Below are 26,024 nucleotides of genomic sequence, written 5' to 3'. Positions count from 1 at the left end.
TTGAAAGAGTTAAATAAATTTACCCAGAAATGCAATATTATCTAGAATTATAATCAAACCAATGAAATCAAAGAAGGGTTTAGATATGTTTTTATTCTCCATTTTTTCTAACATCTAACACACTACCTAAGAGTTCTCAGTAAATAGTTGGTTCAGTGAAAGAAAGAATTAACAAATATGTTCTTGGATAAGTAATACCTAGTGTGTTACGAATTTGTTTAAAAAGACATGGATAGGTTTGGCATATCTTTAAACTTAGAATTAAGGATATAGAGGATAATCACTTGTTCTAACACAAAATATTAGCCCATGATGCTTACCATTTCCATTTTCATTGTCCATTTTCTATGTAATTAAGTTCTCAAAATGTTTCTGAAACTTAAGAACAGTAAAAACATATTGTATCAGAACTATGTTAGCCCTTACTTCACAAGCCAAGGAACAAATGTCAGGGTTCTGACAACTCCAATGTTTGTCCATTGTAATAATAAATTTAAAGATCAAAAAATGACCACCAAGTGAGTATGTGGACCCAGTAGACTTACTATGATCCAGACATGAAATAGAAATTCATCATTACCTGGCCTCTATCTATCCCTCACTCTAAACAGCAATCTATGATAATACTTGTATCCTCGAGTACAAATGTCAACTCATATCCTGAATCCAATGGTCCTAGAATTGTTCGATATTTCACTTTTCCCAATATACAACTACACAAGCCAACGGTCATAGGTCCCTTTGTATAAGGACTAGAGAATCAATACAACAAGCACTTGCTATGCTGTCTCAGAGTTCTTCCTCATGAACACCTGGCATCCTCTTAGTCAATGGGTTTGGGCCCAAGAACTGGCTCTTTCCAAAACTAGGCTTGGGGTCACGACTTTATTGAGACTGCTTCCCTCAGGCTCACAATCATCCATCGTTGATTATTTTTTGTTGTATACATTGGGCAATTTTCTTTTTGACTGCACATCTCTGAGCCTTTGATTTTTTGTCATCCATCCCAGGTTAAGTCCTGGCATTTCTACTTCACTTTGTGAGAACCACTACTTTTTTTCAAGCCTACGAGAGACAACTTAGCAGTGTATTAACACTATCTCCAATACTCTTTTCTAAGGTATTAAATTCTGTATTCCAAGTGAGTGTTCTTATACTAATTTTCCTCATCTAAATTTATATTCTGTGTTGTTTGAAACAGCATCGATGGGATCCAGACTCAGATATGATATATGTATATACATTCTGAGTTCTTTCTAGTACATGTTGGCTAGATCTTGCAGCAATTTTGGTGTATAGCTCCTTTTCTTCTTTAGAAGACTCCGCACTTGTTTGACTGGTTTATACTGTAACATGAGTGTAATTATTGATTTGTTAGCCATGAAGTACGAATGTAGATCCACAGGGGGCAGATATTGCTTTTGAAAGGAGAGTTCTCTACGTTGCCTTTAAGCAAGGTGGCAAAACAGCCTTCAAAGTGGAAGACTAGGCTATTTTTGTAGATCTAGAGGGTTAAAGGTAACATAGAGATTGAATTTTCAAGTGCATCAATGCAGATGTCTCCATCCCAAGTCCTGAAATCACAGCCTTTTCCAATCAGGGCCCTGACTTTGGCATTTCAGATTTGCCATGGATGAGAATTCAACTTTCTCTGGAGTGCTGATACTCCTATAATTAAGTACAGGGTCTGATTATCACCATTTTCTATCCTCCAACTTCAGGAGATGATAGTATCTTTATATGCTGCCAAAGAAACCTTCTGGCTTTCATATTCAAATTATATTGCTTATTAATCACTCTCAGCCTTTCATTGTCTTTTTCCAGTGCATAAATTATCCCTAACACAGCCATCAGGTTCAAAAGTTCTTAGAATTAGTCTCTCTCATTATATCCCGCCCCCCCCAAAAATGAAACGTTCAATTGCCTGACATATACCTTTCAGGGCATTCACTTCCTTCAGTCTTTTATCCAAGTTCATTATTAATGAAAATGCTAAGTATTATACAAATGTCACAAGCTGGGGGGCTGTCAGTTATTCATCTGCTAACAGTTATCCATCACATTTTAGAATTTGTTCCCAGGAAGCTTCCTACTGCCAACTGTAGTATGTTGGGTTCCTCAAAAACCAGATTCTGAGACTCTCAGAGTTGCATGCAGGAGGTTTATTGGATAACAATACTCATGGGGAGGGAGGGAAGCAGGATTGGGCAGAGGGAGAAACAGGACTGCTGGGAAGTTGCAACTGAGGTCTCAGCTAATCCTATGGGTATCTATGGAACGCAATGGCTCTTCAGAGTTCTCCTGCCTTAAGACAAGAGGTCTGCGCCTTTATGCTTCATTATTGACCAGTCATTGCATATTGGGTGACCCCAGGAAGGTGATATGAACTTCAGTAAGACAGCTATCTTTTGTTAGAGGCAATTTGCAGAATGCAATTCAGGCGAGATTCATTAGTCACAAACACTCCATACAGCCAGGGTCCAAACTGCCTCTTCCTGAAGGGGAGACATGGGCAATTTGCTATGGCACTCACTATAATTTCCCAAAACATATTTGCAATTTTACATGGACATTCTGGAAGCTTTAAAATTTAACACAATGGCATAATTTATGATGGTGATTTTGAGAAGTGAGGTAAGTTGAAAGTAAAAAGAATTTTAGAGCAGGATGTGTACTTGATGATTTTCACACAAGATGAAATATTCTGCTCAGGTTTGAAGCTGACCAGTGATTCACAAACTTTGTAAACTGTACAAACCCCAATATTATGTAAAGTATAATGTGACCCTGTAGGTTTCATTTGCAGGCTTTTGTACTGGATTTGACTTGGAAGTGTTTGCTGGGAAAAGGCCCTGGTCTTGATTACTGTGCTCCAAAGGGCTCCTTTGCCTAGCTATCCACAGCCAGATAACAGTGCTTAAAGCCATATTTTAGGTTCCTCGTAAACCATTTTTTCTTCCCTTTCTTCTTGTAGCTGCCATATTTCAACTAACCACACAAAGGCTGCTAGCTGCATGTAATTATTTTCTGATATATAATTATAAAAATGCCTGAGAGAGGAGATTATATTCTTTAAAAACAGAAGTCAGAAAGACTGATAAACTGGACAAAATTTGCCACTTCTTATTTAAATGTATAATTCAGGAATTAACTTTGTTTTTCAATGGAGCAAGGTGGTCCACCATATCTTAAGGACAAGTGGGAAGAGGGAAATAGGGGCTGATTTTAATGTGAATGAATAATAGAATCCTAAATTGTTCCTATAAAATAAAAAATCTTCACTATTTGCCTTTATTTTTCGTTAGTTCAAATAATATCTCACTAATATTAAGTAATTTGAAAAACCTTCACTATAGCAATATGGTTATTCAAGTGAAAAATTAGCACTTTAAGTGGCTTCCAAGCCCACAATGAAATGTTTCTTATAACAATCTCCTCACCGTTAAATTGGATTCACTTTCAAGTCAGTCTCCTTTCAGGCAAAATTATCACATATAATTAGCTTACACAGAGACTTACTCTAGCCAAACTAGGCTGTCACTTTACATACAAAGTATATTCTTATGTGAAGGGTCAGAGACCCTCATAATTATAACTGCAAAAGATTTCTCTAAAGATAATAATATGCTTGTCTTTAGTGAGACCGAGTTTTAGCTTTAACTAAGGTCTTTCAAATCGAGATATATTGTATGTTTGAGGAATAGCGTAGGTAGAATTGAGTACCTTTCTGAAACAAACTGTCTTTGACCTATTTCTTTATGAATTATTTTATTTAGGATGGTTTGTTACAGATTATTCTCTTTCTTCCTTCTTACTCCTTGAATAATTTACAAAATAAGTAAACAATAACCATACATGTCCAGAGCAGTTCAACACAAGTGTTTCTAAATTTGTTACTTGGACAAAAATTCCTTGGGAATAATCAGAAAAAAAAGTTGAGTATTTTGGGATAAAGGAAATGCAAACCATGAAGAGAGCAATGTAGAAACAGATGAAGGGTAACTCTCCTAAATGGAAGTAATATTTCTGAAGCAAGTCATATATTAAGTAGAATGCAAAAGCCATGACATAAAATGACCATTTCGAGGATGTGTAACTTTTACTTTTCCAGTCAACAAAGTATAGCCTTTCTGAATGATTTCTACATCGGGAGACTACAGATACTGCTCAATAAAGAACATTTTAAAACAGGACAAAGAGGGACAGAAGTGATGTTTAATTTGAGTGGTAACAAATACATAAATGTGAGTGTGACAAGATGCTGTAGGAGCATAATTTAATAGAAATAAGGAGTCTCTAAAAGCATGAAATATTTACCATGGGAAATAATGGAAATAGATTGAAATGACATTTTCCCACTATTTGTCACTGCTAGGTTGGCCCATGCTGCCAAATCTAGCAAAACATTGATGGTTGTGGTGTCCCTGCTTGTAAGTAGAGCCACACAACCTCAGCTGTTTACTTCCACATTCCAAATATCACTCAGCTGTGCCTTCTCAGTGGGAACTAGTCACATGACTACACTCTGGTAAAAACGGGAAACCAAAATTTGTTTTAAATTCTAAATGTAAAAGGCAACTTTGGGAACCTATCAAAATGGAAAAGCAATTTTCAAAAGACTTGGCTGTCACAAACCGCGTAGTTCCTTTAGGGCAGTAAAGATGATTTTCAAGTCAAGGGTAAATAGAGGTTCCTATACAAGAGCTAAGCAGGAGTCTTAGATAGCAAACAGTTCAGACTGGAACAGAGAGACAGAGGACTTCAGAAGGTAGGTATTCAGAAAAAAAAAGATGAAACTGGTAAATTAAGTAATGAAATTGATTATTTTTTAGGCATGGCAGGAACTTTAAATTTTTGTTGAAGCATTTTAGTAGAACTGATAGGTATGCAGAGAATTTAGCAATAAAAAAGACAATATTTAAATCCAGTGATATTTTTAGGTTGCTCCAACAAAGTTAAAATCATAGTAAAATGTTTGGATCAGCAGTGAGTGAATTATTTTAAAATATGCACAAAATATAAACATTGAATGATGACATGACAGAAAGAGGTGATGTACTGGGAGAATGGGTAGAACAGAAAGGGTAGAAAGAGGGTGAAATAATTTAATAGTACTAAGCCTTCATGATCTTAAATGAAAAAACATGTAATATCTATAATGGAGAAATTAAAATATTTGAAAAGTATATAGTTTATAAATGTAAAAGTTAATCCCATAAGAGAGAGTAGAAGGCATAACTGAGACATATGAGGATTTGTTCCAGGTTTTTATTATAAATATTTCTGTATAAATTATGTTTTAAAACTACAAGCATGTAATACTTTGGTAAAAATAAAAATTTGTTAAAATTGGAGGAGGCTGAGCAAGATGGTTAAATAGAAGCCTCCTCTGAACCTCCTCCTCACAAGAACACCAAATTGAACTACCATCCACACAAAAAAGCACCTTCTTAAAAGCAAATGTTAGGTAGGTGATCACAGTACCTGGTTTCAACCACATACTGGTGAAAGAGGCACTGAAGAGGGTAGAAAATACAGTCTTGAATTGCTGATGTCACCATCCAACATCCCCTAGGAGTGGCCATGTGGCATGGAGACAGAATATGTACACTTCAGGGAGGAAGAGATCAGTGATTGTGAGATATTGCATTGGAACTCAGTTTTGCCTTGTCACAGTGGAAAAAAGAATCAGGCAGAACTCAGTGCGCATCCATTGAGGGAACATTTAGACCAACCCTAATCAAAAAAGAATCACCCAGCCCAGTGGTTGAAACCTGAGTTCTGCCAAGCCTTGCCACCTCAGGCGAAAGTGCTGTGGGGTCCTGAACAAACTTGAAAAGTAGTTTAGGCCACAAGAATTGCAATTCCTGGGCAACTACAGGGGTGGTGTTGGTCTCAGAGCCAGTGGACTTGTGGGGCATGCAACCCAGTGAGACACTAGTCAGGGTGACCAGAAGAGTGATTTTGTCACCTTTCCCTCAACACCAGTGCAGCTCACAGCTCCAGGAAAGATTCCTTCCTTCTATTTGAGGACAGGAGAGGGAAGAATAAAGAGGACTTTGTCTTGCAACTTGAATGCCAGCATAGCCACAGTAGAATAAGGCACCTGGCAGAGTCCTGAGGCCCCCATTCCAGGCCCTAACATCAAGAGAGCATTTCTAGAAACGGCATGGGCCAGAGAGGAACCCACTAACCTGAAGAACAGAACCAGTCCTAGCAGGATTCAACAATGGCTCACTAAAGAGTTATTGGACCCTAAGTAGTAGCAATGTAGCCAAGCAGTTCTTGCCATGGGAACTGGGTGAGACTCAGACATATGCTGGCTTCAGTTGTCACCCTGCACATTTCCAGCTGTAGTGCCTACAGGGAGACTCCTGCTTGAGAAAAGGAGAAGGAAGAGTAAAAGGGGCTTCATCTCTAAGCCTAGGTACTAGTTCGGCCACAGTGGGGAAGCACCAAGCAAGAACTTAGGGTAACTGAATCCAGGCCTTGGCGCTTGGATGGCATTTCTGGACATGCCCTGGGAAAGAGGAAAGGTCACTGCCCTCAAGGGAAAGTCCACAGCCTGGCAACATTTACCACAAGTAGATTGAAGAGTACTTGCTTTGAAAGAATATTAGCAGTAGTCAGGTAGTAATTGCCTTGTGCCTGTGGTGGAGTTGGCCACTGGAAGAGATTCCTCTGCTTGTTAAAAGTAGAAGAAAAAAGGGGAAGGACTTTGGCTTCCAAAGGGGAAAGGTTTGGATGCTAGGTCAGCCACAGTAGAATAGAGCACCAAGTAGATTATTAATGCTCCCAACACCAGGCCCTGTCTCCTAGACAGCACTTCTTGACTCACCTGGTACTATGGTTAACTTACCACCCTGAAGAGAAGGATACAAGCATGGCTAGCTTCACTACCTGCTGATTGCAGAGCCCTAGGGCCATGAATAAACATAGATGACAGCAAGGTAGTGGCTAACATGGACCATGGGCAAGACCCAGTGCTGTGCTAGCTTCAGGTGTGACCCAGCACAGTCCCAGTGGGGGTGGACACAGGGGTGCTCCATGCAACTCAGCACAGCTGCAGGAAGCTCAGCATAGAGAGAGAGAAAGACTCACTTTTGTGGGGAGAAAGTAAGGAAAGAGAACAAGGTTATCTGCCTGGTAATCCAGATAATTCTTCCAGATCTCATCTAAGAAAACCAAGGTGGTACTTCTACATGTCTGCAAGAATCATGGTGTTTCTGGGTTCATGATGCCCCATAATTCAGATATGGCCACAGTGACCAAAAAAATAAATTACAACACTGAGATCCCTTCAAATAATTAAAAAGCCTTCTCAAGAAGGATGGGTATAAACAAACCCAGGCCATGAAGACTGCAACAAATACTTAATGCTTCAATGCCCAGACACTGAAGAACATCTACTAGCATCAACACCATCCAGAAAAACACAACCTCATTAAATGATGTAAATAATCCATCAGAAACCAATCCTGGAGAGATGGAGATATGTAAATTTTTAGACAGAGAATTAAAAACAGCTGTCTAGAAGAAACACAAAGAAATTGAAGATAGCACAGTGAAGGAATTCAGGATTCTATCAGGTAAATTTAACAAAGAGATTGAAATAATTAAAAAAGAATAAAGCAGAAATTCTGAAGGTGAAAAATGCAATTGGCATACTGAAGAGTACATCAGAGTCTTTTAATAGCAGAATTGAATAAGCAGAAGAAAAGATTAGTGAATTTGAAGATAGGCTATTTGAAAAAAGACACAGAGGAGATAAAAGAAAAAAGTATAAAAGAGAATGAAGCTTGACTACGAGATCTAGAAAATATTGTCAAAGGGCACATCTAAGATGTAGTGACCTTAAAGAGGAGGCAGAGAGAGAGAGAGAAAAAAAGAGAGAGATGGGGTATAAAGTTTAATAAAAGGAATAATAACTAAGAATTTCCCAAACTTAAAGAACATATCAATGTTTAACTACAAGAAGGTTTTAGACACCAAGCAGAGTTAAGCCAAATAAGACTACTTCAAGCCATTTAATAATAAAACACAAAACTCAAAAATTTACAAAAAATATTGAAAGGGAGTGAAAGAAAAGAAACAAATAACATACAAGTACATTCCAAAACATTTGGCTGCAGACTTCTTAGTGGAAAACTTACATACCAAAAGATACTGACATATCACATTTAAAATGCTGAAGGAAAAAACTTTTATCCAAGAATAGTATATATCCAGCTGAAATATCCTTCAAACAGGAAAGAACAATAAAGACTTTCCCAGAAAAACAAAAGCTGAGGGATTTCACTAACACCAGATTCATACTACAAGAAATGCTAAAGAGAGTTCTTCAGTCTGAAAGAAAATGATGTTAATTAGCAAGAAGTAATCATCTGAAGGTCCAAAACTCACTGATCAAATAACTACACAGGAAAAGATGGAATACTATGACTGTAACTGTGGTGTGTAAACTACTCATATCTTGAGTAGAAATCTAAAAGATGAACCAATAAAAAATAAAAACCATAAAAATTTTAAGACATGGATAGTACAATAAAATGTAAATAGAACAAAAAATATTAAAAAGGAGAAAGATTAACTTTAAGTGGAAGTTTTAATAAATTTTCTCTTTGCCTATTTGTTTACACAATCAGTGTTAAATTTTCATCAGTTTAGGAAACGGCTTATAAAATATTTTTTGCAAGCCTCATGGTAACCTCAAATCAACATACAAATATTAGATACAGAAAAACAAATAAAAAGCAAGAAATTAAAACATATCACCAGAGAAAATCATTTTCATTAAAAGAAAGACAGGAAAAGGAAGAGAAGACCACAAAACAACCAGAAAATAAATTAAAAAATAATAGGAGTAAGTCCTTGCTTATCTATAGTAACAATAAATGTAAATGGATTAAATTATCCAATCAAAAGACATAGAGAGCCAGAACAGATTTTAAAAGAAAGATTTCTTGCCTACAAGAAACACAATTCACATATAAAGAAACACGCAGGCTGAAAATACGAGGGTGGAAAAGCATATTTCATACAAATGAAAACCAAAAAAGAGCAAGAGTAGATATACTTATATCAGACAAAATAGATATAAAGACAAAAACTATAAGAAGAGATAAATAAGGTCATTGTATATTGATAAAGCAGTCAATTCAGCAAGAGGATATAACAGTTTTAAATACATTTACACCCAACATTGGGGCATCCAGATGTATAAATCACATATTATAAGTCTTAAAGAGAGAGATAGGCCCTGATACAATAAAAGCAGAAGACTTCAACACCCAACATTCAGCATTGAACAGACCATCCAGATTGAAAATCAACAAAAAACTCTGGAGTTTTTTATAGACAAAAAACACCTAATAACTATTTTTTTCACCTGCTTCTTGTACCTTTTTCCTTTTTTTATTTTTATTTTTTATTATACTTTAAGTTACAGGGTACATGTGGAGAACATGCAGGTTTGTTAAATAGGTATACATGTGCCATGTTGGTTTGCTGCACCCATCAACTCTTCATTTACATTAGGTATTTCTCCTAATGATTTCTCTCCCACTGCCCCCCACTCCCCAACAGGCCATGGTGTGTGATGTTACCCGCCCTGTGTCCAAGTGTTCTCATTGTTCAACTCCCACCTATGAGTGAGAACATGCGGTGTTTGGATTTCTGTCCTTGTGATAGTTTGCTGAGAATGATGGTTTCCAGCTTCATCCATGTCCCTACAAAGGACATGAACTCATCATTTTTTGTGACTGCATAGTATTTCATGGTGTATATGTGCCACAATTTCTTAATCCAGTCTATCATTGATAGACATTTGGGTTGGTTCCAAGACTTTGCTATTGTGAATAGGGCCGCAATAAACATACGTGTGCATGTGTCTTTATAGTAGCATGATTTATGATCCTTTGGGTATATACCTAGTAATGGGATCACTGAGTCAAATGGTATTTCTAGTTCTAGACCCTTGAGGAATCACCACACTGTCTTCCACAATGGTTGAACTAATTTGCACTCCCACCAACAGTGTAAAAGTGTTTCTGTTTCTCCACATCCTCTCCAGCATTTGTTGTTTCCTGACTTTTTAATGATTGCCATTCTAACTGGCATGAGATGGCATCTCATTGTGGTTTTGATTTGCACTTCGCTGATGACCAGTGATGATGAGCATTTTTTCATATTTCTGTTGGCTGCATAAATGTCTTCTTTTGAGAAGTGTCTTTTCATATCCTTTGCCCATTTTGATGGGGTTTTTTTTCCTTGTAAATTTGTTTGAGTTCTTTGTAGATTCTGGATATTAGCCCTTTGTCAGATGGGTAGATTGCAAAAATTTTCTCCCATTCTGTAGGTCGCCTGTTCACTCCGATGATAGTTTCTTTTGCTGTGCAGAAGCTCTTTAGTTTAATTAGATCCCATTTGTCTATTTTGGCTTTTGCTGCCATTGCTTTTGGTGTTTTAGTCATTAAGTCTTTGCCCATGCCTATATCCTGAATGGTATTGCCTAGGTTTTCTTCTAGGGTTTTTATGGTTTTTAATAACTATTTTAAGAACATTTCATCCAACAAGGGAAAATTAACTATTCTTCACAGCACACGGATCATTCTCAAAGACAGACCATATGTTAGAGCAAAAAAAATGTTAAAAATTCAAAAAATTAAAATTATATCAAGTATCTTCTCTGACCACAGTGGAATAAAACTAGAAATCAAAAACAAAAGGAATTTTGGAAACTACGCAAAAACATGGAAATTAAATAATACGCTCCTGAACGACCAGTGGGCCAATGAACAAATTAAGAAGAAAATTGAAACTTTTTAGAAAGAAATAATAATGAAAACACAACATACCAAAACCTATGGGATACAACAAAAACATTACTAATAGGAAAACTTATAAATGCTTACATCAAAAAAAGATAAACTTCAAATAAAAAATTATCAATGCATCATAAAGTATGAGAAAAGCAAGAGCAAACCAAATCCTAAATTAGCAGAAGAAATAATAAACATCACAGCAGAAATAAATAAAATTGTAACAGAGAAACAATACAAAAGATCAAGAAAACCAAAAAGTTGATTTTTGTAAAAGATTAAAAAAAGACAAGACCCATATAAATAAAATTAGAGATAAAAAAGGAGATATTACAAATGATACTACAGAAATTCAAAGAATCATTAGTGGCTACTATGAACAGCTATATGCCAATAAATGGTAAAACCAAAAAGAAATGGATAAATTCCTATACCCATACAACCTACCATGATTGAACCATTAAGAAATCCAAAACATGAACAGATCAATAACAAGTAATGTGATCAAAGCCATAATAAAATGCTTCCAAGTAAAGAAAAGCCCAGGACCTGATGTTTTCACCGCTGAATTATACCAAACATTAAGAAGAACTAACACCAATCCTACTCAAAGTATTTCAAACAATAGATGAGGGAATACTTCCAAACTTATTCTATAAAGCAAGCATTACCCTGATACCAAAACCAGAAAAAGACACATCAAAAAGAAAAAAATACCTCCCAGTCAATATCCCTTATGAACTTCATCAATTCTCAACAAAATACTAGCAAACCAAATTCAACAACACATTTTAAAAAGTCATTCATCGTGCAAATGTGTTTCAAAATACACAAAACAAACAATGTGACACATAATGTCAACACAATGAAGGAGAAAGATCATAAGATCATTTCAACTGATAACTGAAAAAGCCTTAGATAAGATTCAACATCCCGGCCGGGCACGGTGGCTCACACCTGTAATCCCAGCACTTTGGGAGGCCGAGGCGGGCAGATCACGAGGTCAGGAGATTGAGACCATCCTGGCTAACACGGTGAAACCCCGTCTCTACTAAAAATACAAAAATTAGCCAGGCGTGGCAGTGTGTGCCTGTAGTCCCAGCTGCTGGGGAGGCTGAGGCAGGAGAATGGCGTGAACCTGGGAGGAGGAGATTGCAGTGAGCCGTGATCGCGCCACTGCACTCCAGCCTGGGTGACAGAGCCAGACTCCGACTCAAAAAAAAAAAAAAAAAATTCAACATCCCTTAATGATTAAATACCTTAAAAAACTTGTTATAGAAGGAACTTACCTGAACACAATAAAAGTCATATATTACAGACCCACAGCCAGCATCAGACTAAATGGGCAAAAACTGAAAACCTTTTATCTAAGATCTAGAACAAAACAAAGATACCTACTTTTATCACTGTATTTCAATACAGTACTGGAAGTCCTCACTACAGCAATCAGACAAGAGAAAGAAATAAAGGGCAGCCAAAATTGGAATCGAAGAAATCAAATTATCCTTGTTTGCAGATGATATGATATCATATTTTGAAAAACCTAAAGACTCCAGTAGAAAACTATGAGAACTGAAAAACAAATTCAATGAAGTTGGAAGATACAAAATTAACACACAAAAATCAGAAGCGTTTCTATATGCCAACAGTGAACAATGTGGAAAAATAAAATAAAATCAATCCTATTTACCAGAGCAACAAAATTAAATACATATATTTAGGAATTAATCAAAGACATAAAAGACTTTAACCAAGAAAGCTATTACTTACTCATTAATAAAAATATAAAGGAAAGCAAAAAATGAAAAAAATTCCAAGTTCAATGATTGCAGAAATCAATAGTATTAAAATGTCCATATGACCCAAAGTAATCTACAGATTTAATGCAATTTTGTCAAAATACTAATGACACTCTTCACATAAATAGAAAAGCAATCCTAAAATTTATATGGAGACCCACACACACGTGCGTGCGCGCACACACACACACACACACACAAACAGAATAGCCAAAGATATCCTGAGCAAAAAGAACAAAAATGGAGGAACCACGTTACCCAACTTCAAATTATGCTACAGAGCTATAGTAACCAAAACACCATAAAACTGGCATACAACCTTCAACATTCACAATGGAACAGAACAGCAAACCCAGAAGAAATCCATATATATGCAGTAAACTCATTTTCAACAATGGTGCCAAAATGTATATTGAGGAAAGGACATAATTCAATTATGTCATTGATTCAAGTTATTTTACATCTTTTTGTGTCATCTATAGTGCATTGGCTTTGTCCCTTGGCTAGCTCTTTTCATACTTTCAGGATTTTATCAAAACATAAGGCTTGAGCAGAGTAGCTATTTTATCCTTTGGATCACTTTCAGATTCTTTCCCCAAGAATTCCCAATTGCACATATTCTCAGTATACTTCCCTTCACACAGTACTGGCCAGAATTGTATGATATGCTTAATTCCCAAATGAATCTTTGGTAAATGGAATTGAATTAACTATAATTGGCTTAGTGAAAATATATGGCCCTGTGGATGAAGGTTAATACTGAACAAATTTTTGTAGTCTCGGCCAATGCACCAAAATGTAGCAGTCTCTCATTCTCTGAGATAGTACCCAGAATTCTTTGTCTCACATCCAAGAGAATTAAAAAGTTCAGACGAAAGGGTGAGGTTGAAGCAAAAGTTTAATAAGCAAAAGAAGAAAGCTCTCTGCCAGTGAAGATGGGGCTTTAATGGGTTGCCCACTATGAGGCTGGGGTCTGGGGGTTTTTATGGACTGGGGAAGGGGAAGGAATGTGCTTAGTCTGTCGGCTATCTGGGAGAAAGCATGATTCAGCTTGTCCCAGGACCAATCAGGAGCTGAAGTGATGATTCATAGGGGCTACTCAGCTTGGCCTGGAACCTATCAGCAGCCGAAATGAAAGCTTGGCCAGGGACCTTGGCCTGGGACCAATCAGGGGCTGAAGTGATGATTCATAGAGGCCGGGCTCACAGTCTAAAAAAGAAATGAAAGTCTCTACAGGAACCCACTCGAACCCACCGGGTTCATGCCCACAAAAGGAGAAGAAACGTTTTCCTGGGAGCCTGCTGATGATACAAAGGAAAAAGGCATTTCTGTCAGACATTGTTGCCTTATCTGAGTGAGCCAGAGGTTTGCGCAAGTTTTTATCTCAGTGGGCTGGAGGTTCTCCTATCTATGCAGCTACGGGCATGTCTCCAGGCACAACTCCCTGTGCTAGTTCCTTAGCTCAGTGCCCACAGCTTGATGTTATTACCCCATGCTGCTTTTTGTGTTGTGTGGGAATGAGGCACTGACCCATGGGTCAGTGGCTCTCCAGGGACCCTTCCTTTGCTGTCTATTTAAGGCAAGCTAGCTAACTCCTCTCAATATGAGACACTGCCAGTAAAAAAAGAGTACGAGTGCAAATTTTGAGTAGCAATCAATAGTGTCTGTTACAGAAGGAGAAGACAGGACCCTTATGTGAGGAGAAACAGCCCAAATCAGAAGATGACTAACCACGATTCTGGCCATCAATTCAACTGTCATAACCATATCCAATAAGTGAACAAAGTTTAAGGGAACTTGGTTTTTTCACCCAGTATATTGTATTTCTAACATTTATTCATGTTGCCAGTAATTGTAGTTTGTACTTTATCACTAGTGTATAATGTTACATTATATAGCTATAGTATGCTATATTTTTTATCCATTCTTCTGCTGACAATCATCTCAGTTTCTTCAAGTTTTGTGCTATTGGAAACAATGTTGCTATAAATCTTTTTGTAATACATAAACATTTTATTGTTTAAATAGTAATGAAATTGATGGGCCATTGGGTTGTGAATGTTCAAACTAATTAGGTAATGGTATATAACTTGAGAGCTATATAGCTCTCAAGAAAGCTAAGTTATGTAATATATTTTAGGTCAATCTTTCATATGTGATAAATATATTTTAGAAGCAATAATTAAAAGATGAATTCAAAATTCAAAATGGTGATTATCTGTGACTGAGTATGGAAAAGAAAGCAGAAGGATAGGGTAGGGAACATAGATGTAGAAGCAATTGGTGATATTTTATTCTTGAAATTGATGAGCTCACAGATGTTTATTATAAAATTAAGCAAAACAGCGTAAAAACTTCATAAGATCATATATATATCTTCATAAGATCATATATCTATATCTTCATAAGATCATATATATATATATATATATATATACACACACATATATATATATGGTTAAATAAATTCAATGAAAATAGCCGCAAGCTAAAGCAACTTCATAGGCTGTGTCCACTTTGGAATTTGTTAAACTTCAGGAAATGTCTTTTTGTGTGACCTCATCCATTCGGACTTCATGTCTCCTTTATGTTTTCCTTGCAAATAAAATTGTAGGGCAAGAAAAGAGAGAGAGACGCAATAATCACCACTTTAAGGAAGTTCAGTCTTCTCCCTTCTTATTTTGCTCTTGACTGGCATTAGTGCAAAATTTTGTACTAACAGTGAAAGTTGGGAAACCTGAATTAGATCTTTGAATTCAAATCAAACATTCCTCTTTAGGTTTCCATTATCTGTATTCACTTGTTTGCTTTGTTTTTTCTGTGCCCTTGCTATCTTTTGAGTTTGATAGTTCTTGTTAGCCTACGTTTTGTTTCTATCTCTCTATGGCATTCAAGGTAGACATTTCGATGACAATTCTATGAGTCCTCACCTTGAGTTTTTAAAAACACTGTTAAGCATTCATATATATAGTTTCAAAACTGAATAACATTTGCTTTCCACTTGTAGTAAAGAAAATATTTGTAACATTTTCCAGACCCTTCCTACCCCAACCCTCTTTCTTATCTTTATCAAATAGTTGGTTGAAAACCCCCATAATTAAAAAGGGAAATAAAATCTCTATTCCTCTCCTTTTTTTTCTTCCTTCCACTTTATTTGTTACAACATTACAGTATTTATTTAGATATTTCAGTTTGAACATACGCTTCATGAACTTGAGTATTTTTGTACAATGGTTTAGTAATCTTCAGTGTATTTCAATGTTCAATACTTTCGTCTTTTGACATTTTATTTTGATTCACCTCTTGGTGACCTAGTGCACATTTTTATATTCTTATTTTTTTTAATCTTCAGGGAGTGGTGGGGCATTTTCTCAGACCTTGGCTATTTAGTTAGTAGTCTCTGAAAGAAGGTTTGATTTTAGAATTAGTTATAAGCTGGTAACCTTGAGAATGCTTTTTTTTAATTATCCAAGTTTTTGTTTCTTCACTTTCAAAGTAGAGATAAGATCTAACTTACAGTATTATTGGGAAGATAGTGTGAGTTACATGTAAGGTGCCTACCACATTACCCAATGTATACTAATTACTCGCTAAATACCCCATTTCCATTCTCCTTTCCTTCCTTTATTTTCAGTCACATGTGAATGACCACATGGGCCATAATACTTTTCCTGCAGAAACTGCTGGCATTATGATGGTCTTTTGGAATTTATAGTTATAGCACTAAATCCAGAGGCTAACTATATTTTTATTCCTTTATTATAAGTTATTTTTCTTCCATAATTTCTTATTAGAGGCTTCATTTTTCCTTCACAAGTAAACATTCTACTAGAGAGTGTTTCGATGCTTTTTAGTCCTTGTCCAAACAAGGAATTTTGGAATGGGCATCTAGATACGTTTAAGATATTCTGCTATTCTCCAAGGGTCAAAGGGGGCCAGTTAGGCATTATATCAAAAACCATCACTCCTAGTCAACAATGTTTTAAAATCAACATAACTATATTCAGCCAAATACAAAAATGCCAAGTAACTCCGTAGGTTGTCTAATAGCAGCATCTTTGACAACATCTCTGGGATTACCAGTTAATTTATCAACTCCCATTACTGCCCAAGCAAGATCGATCTTGGGTGCCAGGAATTTGAGAATCTACTCCTGCAGAAGCTTACGAAGGAACTGGAATCTCTGTCATTTACATCAGCCAGATAACTTAATTTTACTTATTTTTATTCTTGTAAGCTGTAATTTTGAGGGATATTTTGCTTCTACTTTTTCACAACTCTTGTAGATGTCCTGAAATGTCCCAAATGTAAGTATAGTTTAACCTACAAATCATCCATTTTCTCTTTAAATCATATTTCTGTTCATCATCAATACCTTATATTTATGTATTTATTTAAGTATTTATGTGTATACACTATATCGTTTATGTACTTTTTCACACCACAACTCAGTATAAGTATTGTTATCCTCATATTTTTATTGAGGTGAAATTTACATAATATAAAATCGACCATTTTAAAGTGTAAACTTGGTGGCATTTAGCACATTCACGACTTTGTCCAATGATCACTTCTATCTAGTTTCCAAATATTTTACCCACAAAAGAGACTCAATACTCATTAGCAGTCACTCCCAGTTCTCCCCTCCTTAAACCCTTCACTACCATTAATCTGCCCTCTGTCATTATGAATGTGCTTATTCTGGATAGTTCACAAAAATGAAATCATACAATATGTAACCTATTTTGCCTGAAATCTTTCACTTCGCCTAGAGTTTACAAGATAAACCAATGTCACCACATGCATCAATACTGCATTAGTTTTCATGGCTGAATAGTATTCTATTGAATCTGTATGCTAAAATTTGTATATCCACTCATTCATTGATGGACATTTGAGCTGTTTCCACCTTGTAGCTATTGTGAATAGTGCTGCTAAGCACACATGTGGGCATTTATTTGTTTGAGTACTTGTTTTCAGTTTGGAGGAATGGGGTATGTACTTAAGAGTATACCATATGCTTGGGCATATGGTAATTCTGTTTAACTTTTTGAAGAAGAGCTCAATTGTTGTCAGTTTTAGCTAAATCACTTTGTATTCCCACCAATAATTATAACTTCTTCACATCCTGAGCATATGATTATTTTCTATATTTTTGATTACAGCATCCTAGTAGGTATGAAGTTGAATCTCAAAGTAGTTTTGACGTGCATTAACTGAATGAATGATGATGTTGAACATTTTTTCATGATTTGTTGTTCATTTGTGTATCTTCTTTAGACACATGTTTATTCACATACTTTGCTTATTTTTAATTGGGTTATTTCTCTTTTTATTGTTGAGTTATAATATTCTGGATACCAGAAACTTATCCTATATAAGATTTGAAATTATTTTCTCCCATTAAATTGTCTTGTTCACTTTTTCATTTTTAATGTTTATAGATACATAACAGTTGTACATATTTATGGGGTACATGGGAGATTTTGAAACAAGCATGCAATTCATAATTATCAAACCTGGGTAGTTAGGATATCCAGCACCTCAAATAATTATCACTTCTTTGTGCTGAGAACATTCCAACATTCCATTTCTAGTTATTTTTTTTAAAGTCTTTTCATATCTTTAGTCCATTTTTAGTCAGATTTTTTAAATTTTACTATCCGAGTTCCTTATATACTCTGGTCATTAATCCCTTGTCAGTTTAATAGTTTGCAAAACAAAACTGCATGGTACTTGCATAAAAACAGACACACAGACCAATGGAACAGCATAAAGAGCCCAGAAATAAACTTATGAAATTACATTCCATTCATTTTCAACAAAAACACCACGAGCATACATTGAAAAAGGAACAGTCTTTTCAATAGATGGTGTGAGAAAAACTGGATATCTATAAGCAGAAGAATGAAACTAGACCCCTATCTCTCACCATACATAAAAGTCTAATGAAAATGGGTTAAAGACTCCATTTTAAGACCTAAAACTGTGAAACTATTAGAAGAAAACATTGAGGAAACTCTCCAGAACATTGGTCTGTGCAAAGATTTATTGAGTAAGACCTCAAAGTACAGCCAATCAAAGCAAAATTGACCAATGGTATCACATCAAGCTAAAAATGCTTCTGCACACCAAAGAAAACAATCGACAAAGTGAAGAGACAACCTACAGAATGAGAGAAAATATTTGTCTTTTCATTTCTGTAATAGTGTCACTTGATGCACAAAAGTTCTTTATTTTGATGAAGTCTAATTTCTCTATTTTTTATTTTGTTGCTTATGTTTTTGGTATCATATACTGAGAATTAATACCAAATACAAGGTTATGAAGATTTAGTGCTAGCTTTTCTTCTAAGAGCATTAGAGGTTTAGCACTTACATTTAGTTATTTGATTTACTTTAATATTGTACATGTTGTGAGACAGGAATCCAGATTCATTATTTTGCATTTGGATATACAGTTCTCCTAGCACTATTTATTGAAGATAATGTCCTTTCCCCATGACACAATCTTGGTGGCTTATTCTAAAATAAATTTGCCTTAGACACATAGGTTTATTTCTTGACTGTCCATTCTATTCCCTGGGTGTATATGTGATTACTTATGCCAAAACCGCACTGTTTTGAATATTGAATCTTGCTTATAAGCTTTAAAATCAGAAGTTTGAGTCCTCCAAGTTCATTATTCTTTTTTAAAATTGTGTTGGCTAGTAATATGGCTTAGCTGTGTCCCCACCCAAATCTCATCTTGTATTGTAGTTTCTATAATACCCACATAGCATCGGAGGGACCCAGTAGGAGGTAATTAAATCATGAGGGCAGTTTTCCCCATGCTGTTCTCATGATAGCGAGTGAGTTCTCACAAGATCTGATAGTTTTATAAGTGTCTGGCATTTCACTGGCTGGCATTCAATTCTCTTGCCTGCCACCCTGTGAAGAGGTGCCTTCCACCATGATTGTAAGTTTCCTGACGCCTCCCCAGCCACGCAGAACTGTGTGTCTATTAAACCTCTTTTCTTTATATAAAAAATTACGTAGTCTTCGGTATGTCCTTGTAGCAGCATGAGAATGGACTAATACAGCTGGTCAGTATCCCTTGCAAATCTACGTGAACGTCAGTATGAACTTTTCTATTTTTGTCAGAAGGCATTTGTGATTTTGAAGATGTTAGCATTGAATCTATATGTGGCTTTGGAGAGTAATGCCATCTTTATGATATTGTCTGTCATTCCATAAACATGGGATGCCTTCTTTTTTATTTAGGTATTCTTTAATTTATGTCAGCAGGGTTTTGTAGTCTGAAATGTATAAGTCTTGCACTTCCTTGGTTACATTTATTCTTATTGAGTATTTTATATTTTTGATACTATACTAAATGGACTTTTAAATTTTACTTTTGGATTTTTCATTGCTAGTTTATAGAATTACCACTGCATTGTGTGTGTTGATTTTGTTCACCGCAGCTTTGTGGAATTCATTAGTGCTAATAGTTTGTGTGTGTGTGAGTGTGCATGTGTGTGTGTGTTTTAAGATTCTTTCTATAAGTGATCATGTCATCTGTGAATAGAGGTGAACAGAGATAGTCTTAACTCTTCCTTTTCTATTTGAATGATTTTAACCTTTTTTTTCTTGTTTGAATGCTTTGGCTATAACTTCTCATAACCTGTTGAAGAGAAGTGGTAAGAGTTGCCATCCTTATCTTCTTCAAGATACAAGGGTGAAAGTTTTCAGCCTTTCACCATTAAGTCTTATGTTAGTGCTGAGTTTGTAAAGTATGTACTTCATCACTTCGAGAAAGTTTTATTCTATTTCTAATTTGTTGAGTGTTTTTATAAAATGTTGCATTTTTTAAATATGATTTTTGCATCAATTGACATGATCATGTGCTTTCTTTACTTCATTCTGTTAATGTGGAAAATTCCATTAATTGATTTTCTTATGTTGAAACACACTTGCATTCCTGGGATAAATCCAACCTGGACATGACATAGAATCCTAAATTTTATAATTCAATTATGCTTCCAGATTTGCTTTGCTAGTATTTCTTGAGGATTTTTTGCATCAATATTCATAAAGAATTTTGTTCTATATAATTATTTTCTTGTGACGTCTTTGCTTGCTGTGAGTATTGGTGTAATGTTTACTTCATTGAATGTGTTATGAAGTATTCCCTTCTCTTCTATTTTTGCTGTTTTTATATTTGTTTATCTAATTTGTTGGTGTACAAATGTTTGCAGTTTTTATTTCAATAAGGTTAGTAGTAATGCCCCACTTTTATTCTATATTCTAGTTATTTGTGTCTTCTCTTTTTTAACGCATTCCTTTTAGCTAAATTTTTGTCAGTTTTGTTAATATTTTCAAAGTACCACCTTTTATTTAATCAAATAAAACTCTATTGTTTATTATTTCTTTATTTTGTTTATCTTCATGCTAATTGTTACTTCCTTCCTGCTGTTAGTCTTGGATTTAGTCTACTCTTATTTTTCTAGTGCCTCAGATATAGAGTTATTAATTTGGATTTTTTTCTTTTTTAATGTGGATGTTCATAACAATACATTTCTCTCTAAGAACTGCTTTTGTTATTTTCTATAAGTTTCGGTATGTTGTGCTTTTCTTTTTTTCTCTATGTATTTTTAAATTTCCTACGTGATCACTTCTTTGATCCATTGGTTAAGAATGTATTGTTTAATTTTCATTTTTTTGTGATTTTACCTTTTTTTGTTATTGATTAATAGACTGATTTCTTTGTGGCTACAGAAAATAATTGGTATGATTTTAATCTTTTAAAATTTATTAAGACTTGTTTTTTGACGTAACATATGGTCTATTCTTCAGAATGTTCCATATGCACTTAAGAAGAATGTGTATTATGCTCATTTGTGTTAGTGTGTTCTCCATATGTCTACTAGGTCTACTTGATTTATGGTGGTGTTCAAGTCCTTTATTTTCTCCTTTCAATTCTATCAATATTTGTTTCATATATTTGGGGACTCTGTTGCTTGGTGTGTATATGCTTATAAATATTTACATTATTGATGTGACCCTTGATATGTAATGCACGTTTTTGTCCCTCATAACCTTTTTCTTTCAGCTCCTTTTTGGTCACTATGTGCATAGAATATCTTGTTCTATCCTTTCATTTTCAAGCTGTTTGTGTCTTTGGATCTAAAGTTGATTTATTTCAGTCTGCTAATTAATACATTTCATTTTTTATTTAATCCAGTTATATTTAAAGTAATTACTGATAAAGAAAGACATTCTTCTGCCATTTTGCCATTTTGCTACTCATTTTCTCTACATCACACATCACTTTTGTTCCTCAAGTTTTCCATTTCTCCCTTATTTTGTGTTTAATTGATTGTTTTAGTGTAATGTTTTGAATCTCTTCTCATTTTATGTATATTTTTAGCTGTTTTCCTAGTTGATACATTAAGATTATAATTAACATCTTAAACTTATAACAAATTATTAAATTAATACCAACTTAGCTTTAATAGTATACAAAAATTATATTCCTACATATCTTGTACCTTAAAGTTGTTATTGTCAGAAATTACATCTTTGTACATTGTTTACCATTAGCATCTATGTATATTTATAATTGTATGAATTTATCTTTCAAATCATATAAGAAATAAAGAAGAACTACAAGCAAAAAGTACAATAATCCTTGTTTTATGTTTACCAGTATTCTTTATTTCTTCATATGGCTTTGAGTTACTGTCTAGTGTCCTTCCATTTCAGCCGGAAAGACTCCCCTTAGTATTTCTGGTACAGCAGGTCTACTGTAGCAAATCTTAACGTTGTTTACAAAAGAATGTATAATATCTTGTTTCTTTGCATATCTCATAACTTTATTGGGAACTAGAGACTTGAATATTATAATTTGTTACCTCTGGAAATTTGAAGCTTCCCCCTCCTTAGTGTTTGTTGTTGCTTGGTGTGACTTGTAGTTGTTTCTTTAATAACTTTTAAAACTATATTTTAAATACTGCATTCTTATTGTGTTTGATATCTGAAGTCTTTTTCCCTTCAGCTTGTGGTTGGGTAGTGGTTTAAAATATATTTACTTAAATAAAGAGATAAAGGACGAGGAGGAGGAGAACGAGGAAGAGAAGGAGGAAGAGAAGGAGGAAGAAAAGGAAAAAGACAAAAAGGAGGAGCAAAAAACAAGAAATAATTTCTGACCTTTACAGAATGCCTGTTTTTTTTTTTAGCACTCCTTCAAGGCTTAGCCATATTTTTAAACAACTCTTCATTAGCCTTCACTTCTTGCTTGCGATGAGCCTAAATCAGCCATTGATGAAAGCTTAGAGTCATCCCAGGTCTTCTCTGACAATTCTTCCTTCCCTGGGCATTGTATTGGCTTTCTAGGTTCCCTTACACATAAGAACTTTTCAAAGCCCTTATTCTTCAAAGCAACTATTGCCCCAAGTATTTCTACTAGGTTTTCATTATATCTGTTATTTGCTACTACTGTAGTCTTTTGCCAAAAGTGGCAGCTGATTGTTCATGTGCTTTTCAACACATTCAGGGAATGTCCTCTTCTTAGCTACTTTTCTGCCTAAAGAGATTTTCAAGTTAGGTGAAACAAAGGCAGATGCCTTGCATCAATTCTTTAAGGAATCACCAGACAAGTTAAAACAGACAAACATGATCCTGGGTAAAAGTCCTCTCTGCTGCATGCAGAACTAGGTACTCACACCTGTAATGCTGACTTTGATCTTCAAAATTGCTGCTACCCCATTATTTTCTGCATTTTATAGATATATAATCAGAGGTCTAGGCTGAAGTCTAGAGAAGTTAAGTAAACTTCTAAGGTTTCATTGGTAGCCAATGAAGGTGAAGTATGCTATTTATTATTTTAAATCTGGGACTCCCTTATTCCTAAAATAGTAATTTTTCCATGCTCTGTGCTTCCTTATATGCACACTTAGACTCCATATTTGGCCAAGCTGAACCCAATATACATTCTTTATCTCCATCTACACACTTGGTCTCTGATTTCATCCTTAAAATCGCTGTCCACATACTCCACTGTAACCATGCTACTACCTTCCTACTATCTACCCTTTTCCACACACTTAGTTTCTCCTTTGTTTCTACTACACTTTGTGTCCATTACTGAACTATTCTTCAACATTATGCTGGAAACACACCTTAAAAATATAGATTATTGTTCATTAATTTTGTTTACCTTATGTATGAAAATAGACAATAACAGTTTTATGTTCTAATTATTTAGTTTTATCTATTTTTCTCTCTTCTCCAGTAATACCTATTAATTGGCAGTTGGACCTCTATAACCAACCTTCTATATGCTTTATCTATTCTTCATTTTTCTCCTTTGTTCATTTTCTATGTATTCTTTTATTGCTTATAAAGTTTATCCTTTGCATCACTGATTCAATTTTCTCTAATTTCAAGTATGCTATTTATTCCTATCAAGGCAGGTTTCCTGTAGCATGTATAGATTGGTGCATAGCAATAATTCAACAAATGCTAGTTATTTCCTGTAGGCGTGAGCCTGTATTCAAATTCACTAAGCAATTTAAAGGTGAATTTGGATATGGTCCATTGGAAACATACTTTATAAGTAGAATCTCATTTTTTGTATAAAAAAGGAGTGCTAATTAGGGGCTTATCCACACTGTCTGAAAAATTCTGAGGCAATGCAAGCTTCACAGTATAGCTTTTTGTTGGTCACTGAAGTGCTATTATCATAGACAATAAAGTAGTCCAGGGTATAAACCTGAATTACTTTAGGAGTTGTAAGAAATGACTACAGTATCCAGAGGGGAAAAAGTTAATCCAATGTATCAGAAGAAAAGACTATATCAATTTTTGGCAGAATCAAAAATAAGTTTCTAATTTTTTCAACCCAATGATAATACATAAAATTTTTTCACATCAGTTTTTTAAATAAGACTCAGAGATGAGATTCTGAGCACCTACACAATTCTACTATTTTCCCAGAAAAGTATATAATCAATAAGATTAGAAAGCTTAAGATTAATACTAAATCAAATATGAATTAAACATGATTCACAAGGCACCTTAGAGTCACACAATCCCTCATAGTACTGACTGTAATATTAAACTCTGACTGTACTATGCATATAGAACTTACAAGTAGGCTGGGCGTGGTGGCTCACGCCTGTAATCCCAGCACTTTGGGAGGCTGAGGCAGGTGAATAACTTGAGCTCAGGAGTTCATGACCAGCCTGGGCAACATGGTGAAACCCCGTCTCTACAAAAAACACAATAATTAGCCGGGCATGGTGGCTCATGTCTGTAGTCCCAGCTACGTGAGAGGCTGAGGTGGGAGGATGCTTCAGCCTGGGAGAAGGAGGTTGCAGTGAGCCCAGATCGTGCCACTGCACTCTAGCCTGGGCAACAGAGTGAGACATTGCCTCAAAAACAAAAAGAAAAACAAAAAAGTTACAAGTAATTCATGTCAAATGGGTACTGATTTTATGGTCACTTAAAAGACCCTGGAAATTGACATTTGCCATTAGGGTGCATCATATCTTCTTTAATGGGCATTTGTCTTATTCTTATAACAAAATCCATTTGTTTCAATTTTCATAACCTGGAGCATTCTCTAATACTACTTTAATTAAAATTCAGATTTTATAACATAAAAGTGACTGGCAAAAAATTGGGATGATGCTAATGAACTTTTTAATTAATTTTAAATATTTATTTTCTTTATATTCTAGTTTGTTAATAAAGGTGAAAAGAGAGAAAAGAGTGGGTATATTTTATATACAATCATTATTGAAACAAGTTGTCTTTTTCTTAACATTATTAGACCAAATTGTACATTTTCTTAATTTACAAAATATAAATTTTATATAACAACTTCTTTGTCAATAATTTGCATATTAAATATTCAAAGTGATTTTTCTAGAAACTGATGTAGAATCATGGCATAAATATCCACTTGCATAATACAAAAACCTATGCAGAATTTGACGTGAACTGCAATGCTTACAGAAGGGCACAAGTACCCAAGTATTACCACTTTTAATCATGACTGGGAAGTCAAATGCTAAAAGTACTACTAAGAACACACTAGTATATGTTTCACGTAGAGTGAATAAAACAAGAAAAGCAGACTAGCTTTTGTTAATTTGAATGAGAATACAAAATTATATTTCTTCTAGCCAGTAGCATTTTTGTTTTACATTTATCTATTGGAGTATTATTTTGCTGTTACAGAGTATTTTCATTCACACCGGCAGAAGGCCAAGATGATACAGTAGATGGAATTTGGAATGCTGTAGTTTAGGGAGGAGATCAAATAGGAGGATTCAATGGGTTTGGAATGCCAACTAGTTAAGCACCTGGAGATGAAATGCACTGTCCTTGACTAAATTCTGTCAAGTGTGTCTTATTTCAAT

Source organism: Pongo pygmaeus, chromosome X, assembly GCF_028885625.2.
Source record: "Pongo pygmaeus isolate AG05252 chromosome X, NHGRI_mPonPyg2-v2.0_pri, whole genome shotgun sequence".
NCBI lineage: Eukaryota > Metazoa > Chordata > Mammalia > Primates > Hominidae > Pongo > Pongo pygmaeus.
This window is presented reverse-complemented; position numbering follows the sequence as displayed.